The following is a 17,678-nucleotide window of genomic DNA, read 5'->3' as shown; positions in this document are numbered from 1 at the left end:
CCTGTTCCAGCAGCTCAATGGCTTTCTTGTACCGAGGAGTCCAAAACTGAGCACAGGATTCATGGTGCAGCCTCACCAGCCTTCCTGGGCACCCTGTCTGTCCCGTCTTTGAAGTCAGCAAAGAACTTTTCGGCTGCAAAATAATTTTGTAGCCACAACTTTTGTAGTAACACACGGAAAATGACTCGGTAGAGGAGTGGCATGATGGAAGGATCAACACAAGCCACTTGCCAACATGGCAGCGATGTGCTATCTGGAGGCTACTAAAACCTGTGGACTGAAGTTCTGCTCCTCAGCCATGGAAGCCCATTTCCATCAGCTCGGAGCTCAGCTCCACAAAGCAAACGCAGACCCAGCCTGGGGGCTGTGCAGGGCAAACGGTGTCGTAGGAGCTGGCAAAGGCAGCCCTTAAAGCACTGGGCATGCAGGACAGTGTAGGACCCCTACATGACCATGGGAGCATCATCCACAAGGATGCAGGATCTGAGGACCCACTCCCCTATGCGTATCTCAGCAGGCTTCCCGAGTGCTGTTTACTCGAGTAGGACAACTCGCATTCTTCGGTGATTTGCTGAGCTGTGGCATGTATTAGTTTCCTGAAGAATTCACATACTTCTAAACAAGGGAGGGGTAGAAGCAATTTCTTTTTTATTGCATTTTTTTTTGCTTATTGTTCTTTCCTCCGCTAATAAATAAGTACATTCCAGAGGCCTGACATCACTGAAGGGAGAAACAGTGAAGGTAGGAATTGAAAACACGAAGGGAAGCAGAGCCACAGGCAGAAGTATTGCTCCTTGTCTTATTTCTTCGCAAATATTCCAAATGCCAGGATATTTCAGAATTATCTGTATCATAATTGAAACTGTTATGGCTTAATCCCTGCTGGAAACCAAACCCCACCCAGCCACTTGCTCACCCCACCCCCGGTGTGATGGAGGAGAAGATTGGAGGAGTAAAAGTGAGGATACTCGTGGGTTGAGATAAAGACAGTTTAATCGGTAAAGCAAAAGCCATGAGCACAAGCAAAGCAAACCAAGGAATTCCTTTGCTCCTTCCCATCAGCGGGCAGGTGTTCAGCCACCCCCAGGAAAGCAGGGCTTATCACGCATAATTGTTACTGGGGAAGACAAACCCCTTCACTCTGAACGTTTCTTTTACTTATCCCAGCTTTATATGCTAAGCATGATAGTGTACGGTGTGGGACATCCCGTGGGTCATTGGGGTCAGCTGTCCCAGCTGTGTCACCTCCCAATTCCTTGTGCACCCCCAGCCTGCTTGCTGGTGGGGTGGGTTGAGGAGCAGAAAAGGCCTTGGCTCTGTATAAGCTCTGCCCAGCAGTAACTGAAACATCTCTTGTTATCAACACTGTATTCCGCACAAATCCAAAACACAGCCTCATACCAGCTACTGTGAAGAAAATTCACTCCGTCTCAGCCAAACGTCATTCCGCTGCACGGCTCTTGAGCAGCAAAAATATCTCCTTCACCCAAGGGCACAGCCCGCAAAGATAAAAGTAATATTTAATAACAAATAATGGAAACTATTAGGAGACCATGGTGCTCCATTTCTGTCTTTGATAAGAAGAGATGGAGGAGAGCTGGCATCAGATCTTGGTCTGATGGTTTGGTGGAAATCAAGGCTGGATCGATTTTGAAACCTTAACAGGCAGAAGAATCAAGGGCAGGTGTATTCAACGTTAAATTGACGGGTATTCTACTGCTTTTATCCATGCAAAAGTCCTTAGCCAAACTGATGAGAACCACCACGTTGCTAGAGGTTGCAAGATGACGCCCTAAATGAGTTTTATAACTCCCTTGCTTCAGGGCATGGGCTAGCGAAGAGGTGGAAGAAACCCTCCTGGGATGGTCCTTCCATGCCTGCCCACTTCCAAGTTCTTTATGCCTTTTCTGGAGGCACGGCACTGAGCTGATGATGTCAGCAGGCTCAGGGGATTTAAGAGATATTAAACTATGGATTACCGTGTGTCTTTTTCTAAAGGCTTCTGTGCAAACTGTTTGTAGAAAAGGTTCGCGGGGGGCTGCATTTCAGACAGGTTTCTGACTGCTGCACTTCTCATCTGCTAGCTAATGAGCTGCCACAAGCTCAGGCTCCAAACAGGACCAGGCAGTGCTTTATTTCAGCTGAAAGAAACGAGAAAGCAGCATTTTGGTACCTCTAACTCCAAATCAACAGCAAGGTGTTGATTACCGAGAGAAATAAATTAAGCATTTGGACCTTTATTCAACACCACAGTTACGCATATGCCTACTTTTAGGCTTGTAGCAGCAGCAGCGATATTCCTAAACTGAAAAGGAGGTGAAGGCTTAATTACAGTGCTGAATCAAGGGCTTCCAGCGTGGAGAACTCGAATGCTAAATGTCAGCATGAAGGCAGATTCCTATGGCCGGCTACAAATCGCTAGGATTTATAATCGCTTTATATCCTGGAAACGCTGACAGCTTTAAATATAGCAGCGTGACGGTGATAAATTGTTGGCATTTTTTTCTGGTTAGACTTTTGTAACTAAATTTAAGGTATCCATTTCAGCCTGATCCAATTATGGAAGCATAATCGGAACGGCTCCCCATGCAAGGGGCCACATCTATTTTTGTCCGTGAAGCTTAAGTTTGCATTTCTGAGCTCATGATTTATGTCAGGCTTTAAATTAATAATAAGGAATCTATCCACAGGCAAATATTTGTATTGCAAGAGCCATTCACCATGGACTCAGCAGCCAGCCAAGGCTTCCCGAGCAGCCAAGGTTCAGTTACAGTGACGGCACAGGTCCTATTTCAAACAACACCTGCCTTTGCACAATTATCATCGACTCCTCCTTGCTAAAGAGAGTCTGAAACGAATAACGCATCAACTTAAACTATTGAACCCCGTAAGATTTATTCCTGAGAGAAAAAAAAAAGGCTGTGTTTCAGTTAGATTTCACCCCAACCACACCCCGGCGTCTGCTGCTGGCGGGTGGATTCCCACAAATACCTCCAGTGACAAAATGCAGATGTCCTGCCTTGGTGGGCTCCAGCAGGAGGCTGAGCAGGCAGGGATAGGACCACAGATATAAACTGAAGAGAGGCGCAAAGCTGAGAGGGAGAGGGATAAACCCTCACCACATCGTTACCCACCAGGGTCACAAGCCTGGGGACACAGCAGGTGGGAGATCAAGTCCACATCTCTGTTGTCTTTTTGAGCAGTTCAAGAAACCTGCTGCAGTTAGTCTTGCCTAGAGAAGCTCGTCCTATAGTTAAGGGTTTTCTTTTTGAACTATCCATTGCAGCTTCAGCTCACCTGTGGAAATACGCTTTTTGTTTTCTTTGTCTCAAGTCAGTAATGCTTCCAGTTAAGCAGAACCACCTGAGAAATGCCCAAAGAAAGCTACAGGACTTCTACTCTGACCTGACAGCAAACATGGGTGTTAGGTGTCCAACACTGAGGGATAAAACCTCTTAAGCACTAAATTCTTTAGGGAAATCAAGACAAAACCAAGTTGTATTTCACAGGTGATTACCCAAGAGGGTCAACTCTGAGTCTGGGAAATCAATAACTCAGCATCACAAGTGCTGCATGGCTTCTTTCCCTGAGCTGCTTGGTAGATCCAGACACAGGAGAGGAGCTTTGGAGAAACATGAGCCTTTGCTGGGACATGCGTCGTCACCTTACATTGTGTCTGAACAGATGGCAAAGCTGCTCAAGGCAGGGGCAGAGATCGGAAGATTAAAAGGCACCACTTTCACTGAATTCCATGCATGACCAGTCTGGTTAAATGAGCCACACACAAGGCAAACAACCTCCGCTTCCTCTTGTTGTTGCCCAGAAGTTTGTGTGTCCACCCATGGTACTGAAGAAAGGCCTGAGATACAGAGCTGAAAGGTTCCTTGCCAACCGAGAAGTGTTTGCAGCCTCCTACGGTGCACGCTAGGATCTACATGGCATCGAGTACCGTGCAGCAACGTGGGATACTGCAATGCCTGAGCACAAACCTGCCAGAAACCGGGATGGAAGGGGGTGCTCCCAGCTGAGAGGAGTTGGGAAATACCATAAGGAGTCACATCAACGTGCATGGGGGACCCATAACCTCTGTTCGCAGCATTTCTGAAAGAAGGTCCCTTGTTCGCTTTGTAGATTGGAGAGTGTTTCACCTGCTTGGTTTTGGGGGTAGCACAAGCTCCCCAGCCTGCACAGACTCTGTGTCCTCAGAGACCAACGCTACGTTCACAGGCCTAAGCCGACCTTCACTTCATGTCCACCTGGGCTCAAGGTGACAGTTACAGAAGAGCATGTAGGATGGCACAAAACTCTAGCCTCATGCACCTCAGGATACCATTGGCCTTCTTGACCGTGAGGGCATATTGTCAGCTCATGATCGGCTTGTTGTCCTTCAGGATACCGAGATCCTTCTTTGCAGACCTGCTTCCTGGCAGGTCAACCCCTTATCTGTATTAGTGCAGGCAGTTATTCTTCCTGAGGTGGGGAACCCTACCTTTGCCTTTGTGACACTTCATTAGGTTCCTTTACACCCAACTCTGCAGCCTGTCCAGTTCTCCCTGGACGGCAGCACAGCCTTCCAGTGGATCAGTAGCACCTGGCAGTTTGTGTCATTGGCAAACTTGCTGAGGGTGCACTCTGTTTCCTCATCCAGGTCATTGATGTTGAACAAGACTGGGCCAAATACTGACTCCCGGGAATCCCAGAGGCCACAGGCTTCCAGCTCAACACTGCACTACCAACGACAACCCTCTGAGCTCTTGTATCCAGACAGTTGTCAATCCACATCGCTGCTCTCTCATCTAACCCACCCTTCCTAAACTTACCTACGAGGACGTTATAAGGACACAATGTCATAAGTGAATTCTCAGCACAGATCATCCCAGGGTACCCAAGAGCCTTGTTCCTCTCCACAGTCCTTTTCCACGTCCTGTGAGGAAGTCCCAGGCAGAATAACATGAAGGTCTAAGTGTGGCCATGTACATTTGCTTCAAAGATCACACAAAAACTGTTTGGAGATGCTGTTTATCCACTCCATGGCTTTGCTTATCCTCTAGCTGGCTTCTGGTGGTCAGAGAACCACAGAATCATGGAACGGTTCGCGTTAGAAGCGACCTTGAAAATCATCCAGTTCCAACGCACTGCCATGGGCAGGGACACCTCCCACTGGATCAGGATGATCAAAGCCTCATCCAACCTGGTCTTGAACCCCTCCAGGGATGGGGCAGCCCCCACTGCTCTGGGCAACCTGTGCCAGGGCCTCACCTCCCTCACAGGAAAACATTTCTTCCTAATATCTCAATCTCCCCTCTTTCAGCTTAAAACCATTCCCCCTCATCCTATCCCTGCCCTCCCTGATAAAGAGTCCCAGGCAGCAGCTTTTATCATCACAGCAATTAAGTTCAGCTCGTTTATCCTTAATCCAGTCCTAATCTCATCCCATGGACCCCCAGCAACACGAGAGCACCAAGCCCTTTGTGGACATGGAGAGGGGAAGACATTGGAGACCAGACAAGCTGTGTTTGGAGTTGAGACTGGGAACGTAACTCAGCGCTGGCAACGTGTTGGAGATAATTGCCAGTTTGCAGCCTGAAATGTGCCTGCTTTACACTCGCAGATAAGCAGCCTCTTCCCTTTACCTGCTGGCGCAGGTGTGTGCGAGCGGATACAGCAGCGCAAATCAGCCACTGCATTTTCAATAGCTCTTACCAGCATTCATGCAGCGCCCGTGGAATGGTGTTCCTGATCCTCCTCCCTTCCGTTCTGCAGGCATCTGCCTTATTCAGGGTCTCAATTGCTCCTCAAGGCCTGGAGGAAGATGCCTTTTGTTACTAGAGTGGAAAGATGCTCAGTGCAAACTGGGGACTGATGGGAGGCAGAGAGGAGCAGTGCCCCAGCTTCCATTGCCAGCTGGACTGCATCTCTGTTGGTGTCACCAGGATCTTCTACATCTTAGGCAAATATCTGAATCTCTCAAACCAATTATTTCACAAAGAGCAGTAAGGAAAACCCATGGGACGCAGTTGTGTTGCTGGCAGGATTTGGGGCACGGAGCTGTGGCAGCTTTGCCACACTCAAGCTGCTGAATCCGTCCCCATTCCCTGGCAGTTTGACTTCCTAAATAATTCACCGGGACTTCAGTTGTCCATGACCACACAGGTAGGCACCTCACACAGCCCTGAAACTCTTGTTGCAGCATGCAACCTGCTCTCAGCGGCCTTCAACCTCTCTTTTTGCTGTTAGTGTCTTGCCCAGTGTAAACCTAGATCTGCCGAGAGCCACTTGGGTGCCAGATTTAACTCTCGTGGACCCACTTGAGATGGGTAGGACTCCATTTCATTGTTAACACCCCCATTCCCACCATCACTGGCGGATGGTCTTATCAATAATGAAGTTAGCGATGCTTTGAATTACACCTGCAGGCTCCTCTCCATTGACTTGGGACTGTGGAAGAACTCATCTGCTCTATTTCTGCTTTTTCTTGTGTTTTTTGGTTTTTTCCTGGGAATCATCAGCTTCTTTTCAGTCATTTTCACATGTCCACACGGGAGCAGTTTCTTTGGAAAAAAAAAAGATATAATCCAGAGAGGTACTACCTTTTGTTCCAGACCCTGGCAGCCCAACATGAATCCGAGAGCCACACAGCCTTACCTGTGCGTCTCAGGGGGGTCCGCAGGCTGCAGCAGAGATAAATTAAGTGATGAGTAAGCCTCAAAGCTCTCCCCAGCCTGGCAGCAGGAGCAGAAAGCTGACTTCAACAGAGAAGAATGGCTACGCTGCAGGGATGGTGCGTGATTGGTATCATATCAGGCAATAGAAGGCCAGTTCAGCTTCATTAAGGAAATTTATCTTCTGCTTGGAAGATAAGAAAGGGACTGGACAAAGAGAACAAGGATAGCACCAGCTATGGTTTTGGTCCTCCTGCATGACCTCTGAAGCTCTCTGAACGGAGGAGCAGCTCTGGAGCCGTACAAGGGCCTGGGGCTGGCAATTATAGCCTTGCTGCCAGGCACTGAGAACTCATTAGCTGCTCTCATCTGAGCTTGTTATCGTCAGCAACCATTAGGGTGAGAAAACCGGCGTGTTGAAAGCACTGTATCCCCAGCCTGGGATAGATGCTCCACGAGGAAGGGATCGCCAGCAGTGCCTCCAGTACAGCAGATCCCAGCGCGGCTGGTGACCGTGTTCTCCATGCTCTCACAGGCCACCCCTGAGGAGCACATGCTTGGGATGCCTGGCTGCATGGATTGTACAATCCTAGAATCCCTAGGCTGGAAAAGACCTTTGAGATCATCGAATCCAACTGTACTTGTCCATACTAAATCATATCAGCTCTTCATCTACCCAGCTTTTAAACACCTCCAGGGATGGGGACTCAACCACCTCCTTGAGCAGCTTGTGCCGGTGCCTGAGGACCCTTTTCATGAAAAATGTTTCCTGATATCTAATTTGAACCTCCTCCACACAACTTGAGGCCATTCCGTCTTGTCCTACTGCCTGTCGCTTGGGAGAGGAGACCAGCACCCACCTCACTACCACCTCCTTTCAGAAAGTTATAGACGGCTATAAGGTCTCCCCTCAGCCTCCTCTTCTCTAGGCTAAACAACCCCAGTTCCCACAGCTGTTCCTCATAAGACTTTTTCTCCAGCCACTTCCCCAGCCCCGTGGCCTTTCTCTGGATGCACTCCAGCTCCTCAATGCCCTCCTTGTAGTGAGGGGCCCAAAACTGAACAGGGTGTTTGACATGCAGCCTCACCAGTGCTGACTGGTGCAAGGATGTCCACACAGCCCGTGCTCAGCCCTTTCTGCCTGTGCACATCGCTCAAAGCATGCTCTGACATTTCCTGCACCTGAGAAAATGCGGGAGAGCATTCCAGACCTCATCTGGAATACTGTGTCCAGTTCTGGAGTCCTCCAAGAAAAAAGGCGACGGAGCTGTTGGAACGGGTCCAGAGGAGGGCTACAAGGATGATGGGAGGACTGGAGCACCTTCCCTACGAGGACAGGCTGAGAGAGTTGGGGTTGTTCAGCCTGGAGAGGAGAAGGCTCTGAGGAGACCTTATAGTGACTTTCCAGTACCTGAAGGGGCTACAGGAAAGCTGGAGAGGGGCTGTTCATAAAGGCTTGTGGTGGTAGGACCAGGGGAAATGGGTGTAAACTGGAGAAGGACAGATTTAGACTGGACATTAGGAAGAATTTCTTCCCCATGAGAGTGATGAGACACTGGCATAGGTTTCCCAGGGAAGCTGTGGCTGCCCCATCCCTGGAGGGGTTCAGGGCCAGGTTGGAATGGCCTTGGGCAGCCTGATCCAGTGGGAGGTGTCCCTGCCCATGGCAGGGGGTTGGAACTGGATGATCTTTAAGGTCCCTTCCAACCCAAACCATTCTATGATTCTGTGATTCTATATTTCCAGACATCCTGGGGCACGGATGCTGACCTCCAGAGGCTACTGTGTTTTCTTTTCACTGTGCTGCTTTTACACAGTGCAGGGCAGGCTAACAGTCTGAAAAAGTGTTTCTCGATTCAAAATGCAATCAGGCGATGGGAATGGACCCATTTCCCCGGAATTCAATTTGTAGCTGCACGGTGGTTCCCGAGATGTTTTGCCGAAAACGAATTGGTGAGCTCAGCATTAGACTGTCACAGGCATTAAAGTCACTGCTGCTAAGAGAAGACCCTCCAGACTGATGCCTCCACCTGTTCAAGCTGCTGTTGAAGGGAGTTGCGAGTTACCAGCTCAGAGCCCAATCGCCCAGGCATCGCAGGGAAGCGTGGGGCAGCGTCCCCCTTGGTTGTCCCCAGCTGACCCCAATCAATCCGATATAATCCATTCATCATTCTTCACTGCTTATTAACATCATTAATGCAGCAGAGCCCACGAGTCTTGTGACACCACTTCACCCTCCATCTGCTCACCCCGCAGCGATACGGTTTTCTCTCCGTTTTTCACACCGCCTTCATTCCCACTGCGCTTAGCTGAACATCTTTCCCTAACTCCTTTCTCACCCTGTCTGGTAACAACCCAAAACCCAGTATGGTTCATATCAAGGTCAAAACTGGATGACAGACTTGAAAAAAATGGGCAAACCTTTGCTACAAGACAGCCCGATGCTTGCAGGGACAGATGACAGCAGCAATTTGGTTTTTTTTCCACATAGGACATCAAAATAGAGTTTTTTACTAGATATTCCTCATTCAGGGCAATGCTGGGGATGTTTTCCCTCTCCAGCTTGCCTGAGGGTTCATTAGCAGTAACCAGAGGCAAGCTCGTTTGGTGGCACTGCCCTTATATCTTGAGGGCCCATTGGTAGTGAATAATCACGTTAAACAGCAAAGTGTGAGGCTCTTCTTTCTGTAAGGATGAGCTGACAGCTTCTCACCTCTGCTCAGAGCCAAAACGCAGCAGCGCTGAAAGAAAATGCCTGCAGAAGCTGCCAACTTTGCAAGGCTGATATTAAAAAGCAAAGACAAAGACAACGGAAAGCATGGCAGAGCCCATCGCTCCCTGACCCCAGGACACAGGCAGCCCTGTGGGAGCTGCAGTGTTGAGCCCCGCTTTGATTTTCAAGTACCCCGTTCCTTCTGTCCTCACTGCTAGACTCTGCAATTATTCGTCCTTGGTTTTCCCAGCTCAGAGCAATGCCGCCTTTGCTATAACTTCTCACAAATCTTGTTGTGCAAGAGGCGAAATGAGCCCTGCCAGAACAGACAGTTGTGACAGTTGTGTCCCTGGCTCTGCTCTGGAAATCCAAACCTTCAGGGGCATTTACAAAGATCTGCTTGCTTTTACAATGCCCTCTTCCCCAACCCTTTGGAATGCCTTGTTGGTCAACCCACCCCATAAAATGCAGGCACCGTTCTGAGGTGGTCTGCTGCACAGACCCAGACTGGGCTTAATTTTCAAATTGCAAAGCAAGAAAGCAGAAAGAATCACTGAACCCTTTCCTTTGGGTAGGAGATTTCTCACAGCTATATCGCCTGTTAGAGCTGAATTACCAACCCAAGCCCTGGCAAGAGCATCACAGGACACCCACATCACTGCCAGGTTTACAAGAACTGAAGAAGAGCACAGACCCATGGACCCTTCTAACCAGCTACGGGATCCAAATCCTTCCCCTGAAAAGCCACTGCACTCTCAGAGTGTGCGACTCGGCCTCGAGAGCATTTATCAGACAGCCCCAAGGCTCCGTGATGACTTTTCATCTCTTTTGCACCATGCATGAATAAATGACAACCAGTTCTGCAGGAATGGGGCCAAGGGAGCCCTTCCAGGGGCTGCATCGAATGTGTGAAGAGCAATGCATGACCTTGAAGATCAACTGAAATGATGCCAAGAGAACTCACACATGCTGCCCTCTCTTAACGATAAAGACACATTTTTATAATAAACAACTGCTTCAAAGAAGAGATAACCCACGGAGTCATCTCTATTCCAGGATTCCCGTTATTAACTAATTTCAACTTCAAGAAGATTAGGGTGACATCTTATTTTGGAATGACATCTGCCCCTGAGGCCCAAGTCCTTTCTGACTCCTACAGTGGATAGCAGCAACTGCAGCACTCCAGCAAATCTAACCTCAATAAAATCCCAGTTTCCCTGGCATCTGGACAGTAGGGAAAAAAATAGCAAATACAGAAAGCAAGCAATCAGTGCAGAGTTTATTTTAATAAACTCTTTTGAGTTAAATAATCTCAGCTCTGATTAGCACTGGAGATTGAAAATGTAAATATTTACCAGAACATCTTCAATATCCTCATAGAGTCAAAAGGCCAATTTCTGCATGCAGCGTGTCGGTATAACTTCTTATCGCAGACTCTGCGCTTTCAGTGCACTCAGATGACTGTGAAATTATGCAAGGAGCTTATATATAATTATGCTTATTACAAAGCCAAAGTATTACAGTTTTATTTGCTTTCTGTTCCAAGTCTAGGCCTTCTATGCATTCTTCCTCCTGCGTGAGACTCAGGAATCTCCTGAGCTGTTGTTCCCACTAGCTCGAGGAGCTAGATTTAACAAAAACCAGCAGCATTGTGATGCCTGCAGTAGCTCGGGGCTGTGAGATCTGCTATTAAGTCCCCTGTTGGCTTCAGGATGGCTGCCTTTGTTTCTCCTTCACTTCAGCAACCTTTTGTTCCAGCCCAGCATGTCTGCACACAACCCTGCCAGTCACCTACCCGAGAAGGTCAGCAGAGGTGAGGACCAGCTATTTGTATCCGCGTCACGCACACAAAAAAGTCCTCACCCGCCTCATTTCACCATGAGTTTCAAGCAGACACCTCAGGTTTTTCAGACCTTCATCCAGACAGAGCTGACACATCATCTGGCTTGATCAGTGACGAGGGAACATCTGCCCTGGATTGCTGGTGACACTGGTTCCCAAGAAGCTCTGGATAAGCAGTCATATCAAGAAACCGGTTTCCTGGCTCCTTCACCAGATTAATAGGCACCTCACTCGAGATGGCTTAAAGGTAGTTTCAACTGACAAAGATGCTATGAATGGGCTGGACCCTGTCTTACCCTCAGTAATAGGATTGCATCTCAAATACCTCGCCATGGACACAGAACCTGGTGTGTACATCTGCGTTTGGGGTAGGCTGAGAATCTGCAGTGAAGCAAAAGGGGTAGTCTCTCCTTGCTTACATGTTAGCATTTTCTGCTGTGTCTCCACCTTTCTGCTGTGTCCCCAACTTTCTGCCACCACCTTTCTGCTGTGTCCCCAACTTTCTGCCACCACCTTTCTGCTGTGTCCCCAACTTTCTGCCATGTCTCTACCTTTCTGCCACGTCTCCACCTTTCTACTGTGATCCCATCTCTCTTTCAATCCACAATTCACAGTTTTGGTGCTGTGGAAGATGTAGATCGGGACGCCATGAACACCACCTGCCTTTTGGGCCAGGCCTCCAAACTCACCCTTCAGGGCCATTCGCCCCTGAGTGGAGGTCTTTGAGCTGCTGCCCTTGCTGTTGGGATTGGTTGACTCTGGACCCTGGCGCCAGCCTAGGCAGGCAACACACGTAGTGCAAATGAAGCAAATAGCATCACCACTTTGTGCTTGAACTCCACTCTTCTCTTCCTCCCCTTGTGCTCAAACACCTTGGTCCCCCATTGCAAGATTTGATATCTCCACAGTGGGATTTGATATGTGGTTGATGAAGAAAACTGGGACTCTACTTCGCAAGCCCATCGCTGGCCTAAGGAGGCATGAAAACTGGGCGGTCAGGGAGTTGAATGGGCAAGGCTCTTCCAGTTGGTGAGAAACACCAGTATGGAACCTTCCTGGAAGCAGGGTAAAACCAACCTGATCATGTAAGCACTTGTAATTGCGGTCCTTAATTCATGCAGTGAGCAAAGATTTGGTATTTTGTTTGCGCAGGAGATGCCTCTTTGCTTTGACTTTTCCTGCAGTGGGAGATGTCCTGCCCTGGCAGATGTCCTGCACTGGAATGACAGGTGATGCTCTCCTGGTGCCAATGGTGCAAAGATGGCAATCTGTGTGGGCTGGAGGTTTGAGTCCATATTTCAAGACGGGGGGATTTCCCCTCTGTTTTGCAACAGGCAGCACTCTTGGCCCTTGAGGGACAATGCTTCTGATGTCTGTGGATGGGCAAAGCTGAGGAGCAGATGGGGACTGCTGGTGCAAAGCCCTGTCAGCATGTCTGCCTGGCCTCTCCTGGGAGCAAGCAAGGGCGCTGAGTTTCATGGCTCTTTCAGACACGGCTGATGTTTATACAGTGATTAATCTGCTAGCTGACATGATGTTTGTTAAGCCACAAGTTGCCTGGCAGGCTGTGAGCTGCAGTGCTGTGAGAAGTGGTCCTGCTTGGCCATTTCACTGCTCCACCAGCAAGGGAGTAGGCAGGTCCATGTGGAAAAGAGCACAGGCAACCACTGCTTGAGCTCGGATTTCCAGCCCTCTTGCAAAATGCTGTTACCTCTAACGACACCATTGCCTGCTTCCCATCCCTCCAACAGAGGGGAAACTGGTTTTGGGGGTATGAGGCAGCAAAGATGCATCGGTGGGGGGGACTGAGCAAGACAGAGGTCTTCTCCAGCTGTGTATTGGCACCTCTTGTCAACCCCTTGTTCTTACAAACTGGGAGTAAAAACCAAGTTAGATGTACTGGAAGCAATTCTTAACAAGCCTGCCAAAGCCACTACCTTGATGGGATTTAAGAGGCACAAAATACAGGTAAGAGGCAGCCCTGCCTGTCTTCCTTGTGAAGATCCCATCAAGCCTTCAAGCGCCACCTGCAAAGACCAGGGTTGGCAGAGTTTAAAAGAAAGAGAAGGAATAAAAACCTCTTGCTGACTTCCTTAATGCATCAGAAAAGGTCCCTGCGAGTCTTTTTCCCTTAATAAAAATCTGTTTTGATTTGAGGTTGGCTCATTTCAATGCCAGCAAAACACGCAGCACTCTCCAAAGGGGCCTTGCACTGGAAGTTCACACCGTCACTACTGGAAATGGTGGGTTTGCTGTCAAAAATCTTGAACTGAGAAACAGGCATCTGAGCCAAGTGGGATTTTTGACCTGCTCTGTCGTTGGATCTCTTCCCACTTGAAGTCTTAAGCTGAGTTTCACAGCAAGCCAACCATTTGATTTGGCAGAAGGACTCAGGCTGGACCTGCCTTTTAAGTAATGCAAAGGCTTTAAAAAGAAAATACACAGCTCCACAATACAACAAAACCAGCTGTTCTTAAACTGCAGTCGAGAGGGACAATAATTCTTCTCATGTTGGGAAGAATTAGCAAGCCTTTCCTTCCCACCCAGCCAATCGAAGGAAGGGAAAGGCTCGGCAAAGAGTTGAGCAACGCCAGCGCTCAGAGTAAACAGAGGTGAGCTGGAAAGTTGTCTCTGGACTGAGTTCTTAAACAATGGGACCCAAAGGGAAATGGAAAAGCAAATATTAATGTTTTGCCATTCACACGGCCCCAGAGAAAAGAGAACAATGCCTTCAGTTGGACACCACCTTGACGTCTTCCTCCTCCTCCCTTCTTACTCTGAAATGTCATCTTGGGACCCGTGATCTCTTTGGAAGAAGCAAGCAATTACCGAGTGCTGCCTGCTGCCCAGTGGAGCCCTGCTGCCAGCTTTTCTGATGCCAGAATGAAGGACAACTTAATTATGAATTTATTCCTGACCCTGCAAGTCATGTTCCTCCTCATGAAGGTAAAATCAGAAACAAATGAGAATCTTTTTGACCTTGACTGTAGCCATGAACTCCCATCAGCTGGTGTGAGAGCAGGGCTTGGACAAAGAAACACCACCACCCCCCACCTCTTTTTAAACCTGGCAGAAAGGGTGAGCAAAACGCCAGGGGACTCAACAAACTGGGAACATCTTTGGGGGGAAGTGGAAATGAGTCCTTGGCTTGTTCTGCACTCCTTCTCCAGCAGCGTGCAGCTGACTCAGCCTGGCTCTATCTGACCTGCTGCACTCCAGCTCATCACTCGAGCATTAGTAGGATCAAGGTCCTCTCCTGGACAAGGGGCCCCGACCTCCATGACAGTGGTTCCACTGAAGGGGGAAGATGAGGTCCAGCCTCCAGTGAGGTGGAAGCCATGTGATGAGGGGAGACCCCTCTGGATGTCACCGCAGTGGTGACATCTGCGAAGACCAAACTCTGGGACACTCTTGCGGAGAAAGGTGCCTCTCCTGGCTGTGCCAACAGCACCTGGAAGGATGTATCATTCAGGCAATTGATCAGTGGTTGTAACAGAAATAAAGAGCAGTCTCCTTGGGCTCCTCTCGGGGACTCAGAATGGGGAAAGGAGCCGTCAGGCTCTGCCTGCACAGAGCTATGCAAGCCACGCTGAAATGCAGCTGGGCTCTTATCCTGGCCTGATTGTTCCAGAGGCAAATGAGACCAAGAAGAAGAGGAGAGAGCCCTTGTGTTTGGCTATTTGATATACGGGGTTGTCATGGAAACCACCGAGTAATTAAAGCTTACCTCTCCTCTCTTGTATGCTCTGGTTGTGCAGGAGATAGGCTGCATCGTTTGGGGCTTTTCAGTTATTGCTGCTGTTATAAAAAAGCTATCACAATTTCTCTTGAAATCGGGCTGTTTCAGCGCTGTGACCACATCCCAGAAAATATTCAGCATTGCTAGACGTTTGCTGTCTTCAAACAGGACCATTTACTCCTTGCTGATCGGCAGCCGCAACTGCCCTGCACTCTCCTTTAGTCCCATCTCCTCCACAGCAGCAGCAACAAGGACAACTGCTGCTGGTGTCCCAGGATACAGCGCCAAGCTGGAGGAAAGCCCTACCTGTCTGAAGTTCAATGAACACTTAAGAGCCCAATCGTAACCAGCAGAGCAAGTCACCCCACACCACATCTGCGCTGGGGCCAATAAATTGTTCACCACAGGCACTTACAACACCGAGGTCAACAGCACAGCCCAAATCCAGAAGAGATTTATTGACTTGCCTAAAGGCATCCTGCGGTGAAATCTGTGGTCACCTGCCAAATACTGAAACACTCGTAGAGGTGTCCCAAACTGATGCTGGTGCAGACAGCTCAGCCCCCAGATGGGGAAAGATGCGTGAAGCTCTTCTCTCCAGCCCCCCTGCTACAGCATCATAGAATTGCTAGGCTGGAAAAGATGTTTGAGATCATTGAGTCCAGCCGTAACTGTCCACCACTAAATCATATCTGGATTTCATCTACCAGCCTTTTGAATACCTCCAGGAAAGGTGACTCAACCACTTCCTGGGCGGTCTCTGCCAGTGCCTGAGAACTCTTCCAGTGAAGAATTCTTTTCTAATACCCAGTCTGAACCTCCCCCGGCACAATTTGAGGACATTTCCTCTCGTCCTATCACTTCTTGGGAGAAGAGACCAACACCCACCTCACTACAACCTCCTTTCAGGTAGTTGGACACAGCTGCTCCATGGGCTGGCACTGGGAAGAGTGGACACCAAGGTCTGTTGTGGTTCACCTCTGGCAGGAAAGCTGGGAAACCAGGGCCATGCTATGTTCTTCTGCTCCAGCTAGATCATCCACAAGCCACCTTCCGGCTGTGTGCCCCTGCTTTTGCTGCTCAGCTGAGCCAGACTGTGGCTGTCCTGGTGCACAGCCTGGGTTTGGCAGGGAAACCACTCAGAGGATTTGATTAGCTGCTGTGTGAATTAACTACCTAAGCTGTCTGGGAAATAACCATGGGTGAGAGGTGTCTGGCTCTCAATCCTAGCATTCAAAGCTGGACTTTATAAAACCATGAAGAGACCTGCAATTAGTCAGGGACATCAAGTCTGGGATACATTCTGCAGCCAGAGGGGATGATGTACAGCCATGTGCAGGTATCTGTGCTTCCTCATAACCAGCTGTGCTGGAGCCCATGCAGCCGTTCTTTCTGGTACATAAGGGATCTTTTAAAACAGAGCATGTTTTTTCTTCCTTTTTCCAGATATAGCTGAAAAAATCAGGTTTGGGTTGTTTTTTTTTAATTACACCTCCTAGTGTGGGATGAATCACTGTTTTATCCTTCCATCTCTCACATTCTTTCCCCAGTTGGCTTACAGTAAGTTTTAATAAAATCAGAGGGATATACTGAAAAGTCTCAATAGTGATGGGGTTTTTCTGCATAGCAGCTGGTAAATCATGCTGTACATGGTAACGGAGCAGGTTCATTAAATTGTACCACTTTGATGTTATCTTTCTCGCTGAACTGCAGGAAAGTCTGGGAAAACACGTGATACTTCTAGGGGAAAACACTTGTTTTGTTCATTAGCATGCATTAAAGCCTGGCTGCCTAGGAGCTCGTCATCACAAAGTAAATAAAGCAGCTCTGGTTCCAGATAAAAAGCAAGCAGGAGCGATATCCATCCTAACAAGTGCGGTTAGCTGTGAGCCATCCTCAAGCTCAGGTTTTTGCGGACACCCTCCCATGGCTGAGAGCTGCAGCCCATGGGCAGACAGGCTTCCAACCAGCTTCTGATACAGCTTTGTACAACCCAAGTGAGCTGCAGGTACCTCTTCACACCCTGATCAGAAAAGAGTAAGAGTAGAAGTAACCTAATGGGACGCCAATGGTAAGGAGCAAGGGCGGTGGTGGGAAGGGACCACCTCCTGGCAGGAGAGCAAGCAGGACAAGTGTCAGGGCAAAGCTGAATCGACACGTTACATCTTTAATACAAAGGCACTGGAGAGAAATGCTGCAGACAGAGTGGAAGACAACCCCTCAACCCTCTCCCTCAGCAAAAGAGACCCATAAAATTGTGCTGAGCCATGGAAAGGAGCTCTCTTCCTTCTCTTGGGCAAGCAAGCACTAAGAGTGGAGCCTTTCCTGGTTTGAGAGGAAGGTTACTTTTGGACAGCCAAACCAAGATTTTCCTGGACAACATTCAATGAAAAGCAGCATGTATTTGGGGAAAACCACGGGTTTAATCTCCAGCTGTGGAGACATACCCAGCGTGGCTGTCCCTTTGCAGTCCCTCTTTCTCCACTGTGTGAAGCTTCTCCACCAAGTCCCTCTTTCTCCACCAAGGTCTACACTTGCTGGCAGCAGGTCTCCTGTGCAGCCCTACACAGGAGGAGCAGGGAGCACCCCGAGAAACGGTTTTCAAAGTGGTAAAGCCCAGATGTATGTCCTACAATTAGGAGAAGTGCAATAAAAGGAAGGCAGGCAGGGATGCTGGTGTCCTGACATGCACTGCAAGCGCCACAGGCGGGGAGAAATGTTT

General features: G+C 48.8%; 1 long non-coding RNA gene across 1 annotated transcript; it reads right to left on the bottom strand.

Moving 5' to 3' along the window:
• Window positions 1-798: 798 nt before the first annotated feature.
• Window positions 799-16,335, bottom strand: LOC128852456 (uncharacterized). Its single transcript, XR_008450288.1, has 3 exons — window positions 14,945-16,335; window positions 5,704-5,802; window positions 799-2,141 (listed from the first exon to the last, which is right to left on the bottom strand). It is a non-coding gene; the product is annotated as an uncharacterized LOC128852456 (long non-coding RNA).
• Window positions 16,336-17,678: the final 1,343 nt, after the last annotated feature.

Source organism: Cuculus canorus, chromosome 6, assembly GCF_017976375.1.
Source record: "Cuculus canorus isolate bCucCan1 chromosome 6, bCucCan1.pri, whole genome shotgun sequence".
NCBI lineage: Eukaryota > Metazoa > Chordata > Aves > Cuculiformes > Cuculidae > Cuculus > Cuculus canorus.
The sequence above is the reverse complement of the archived record's forward strand: the minus strand, read 5'-3'. Positions and strand labels throughout refer to the sequence as shown.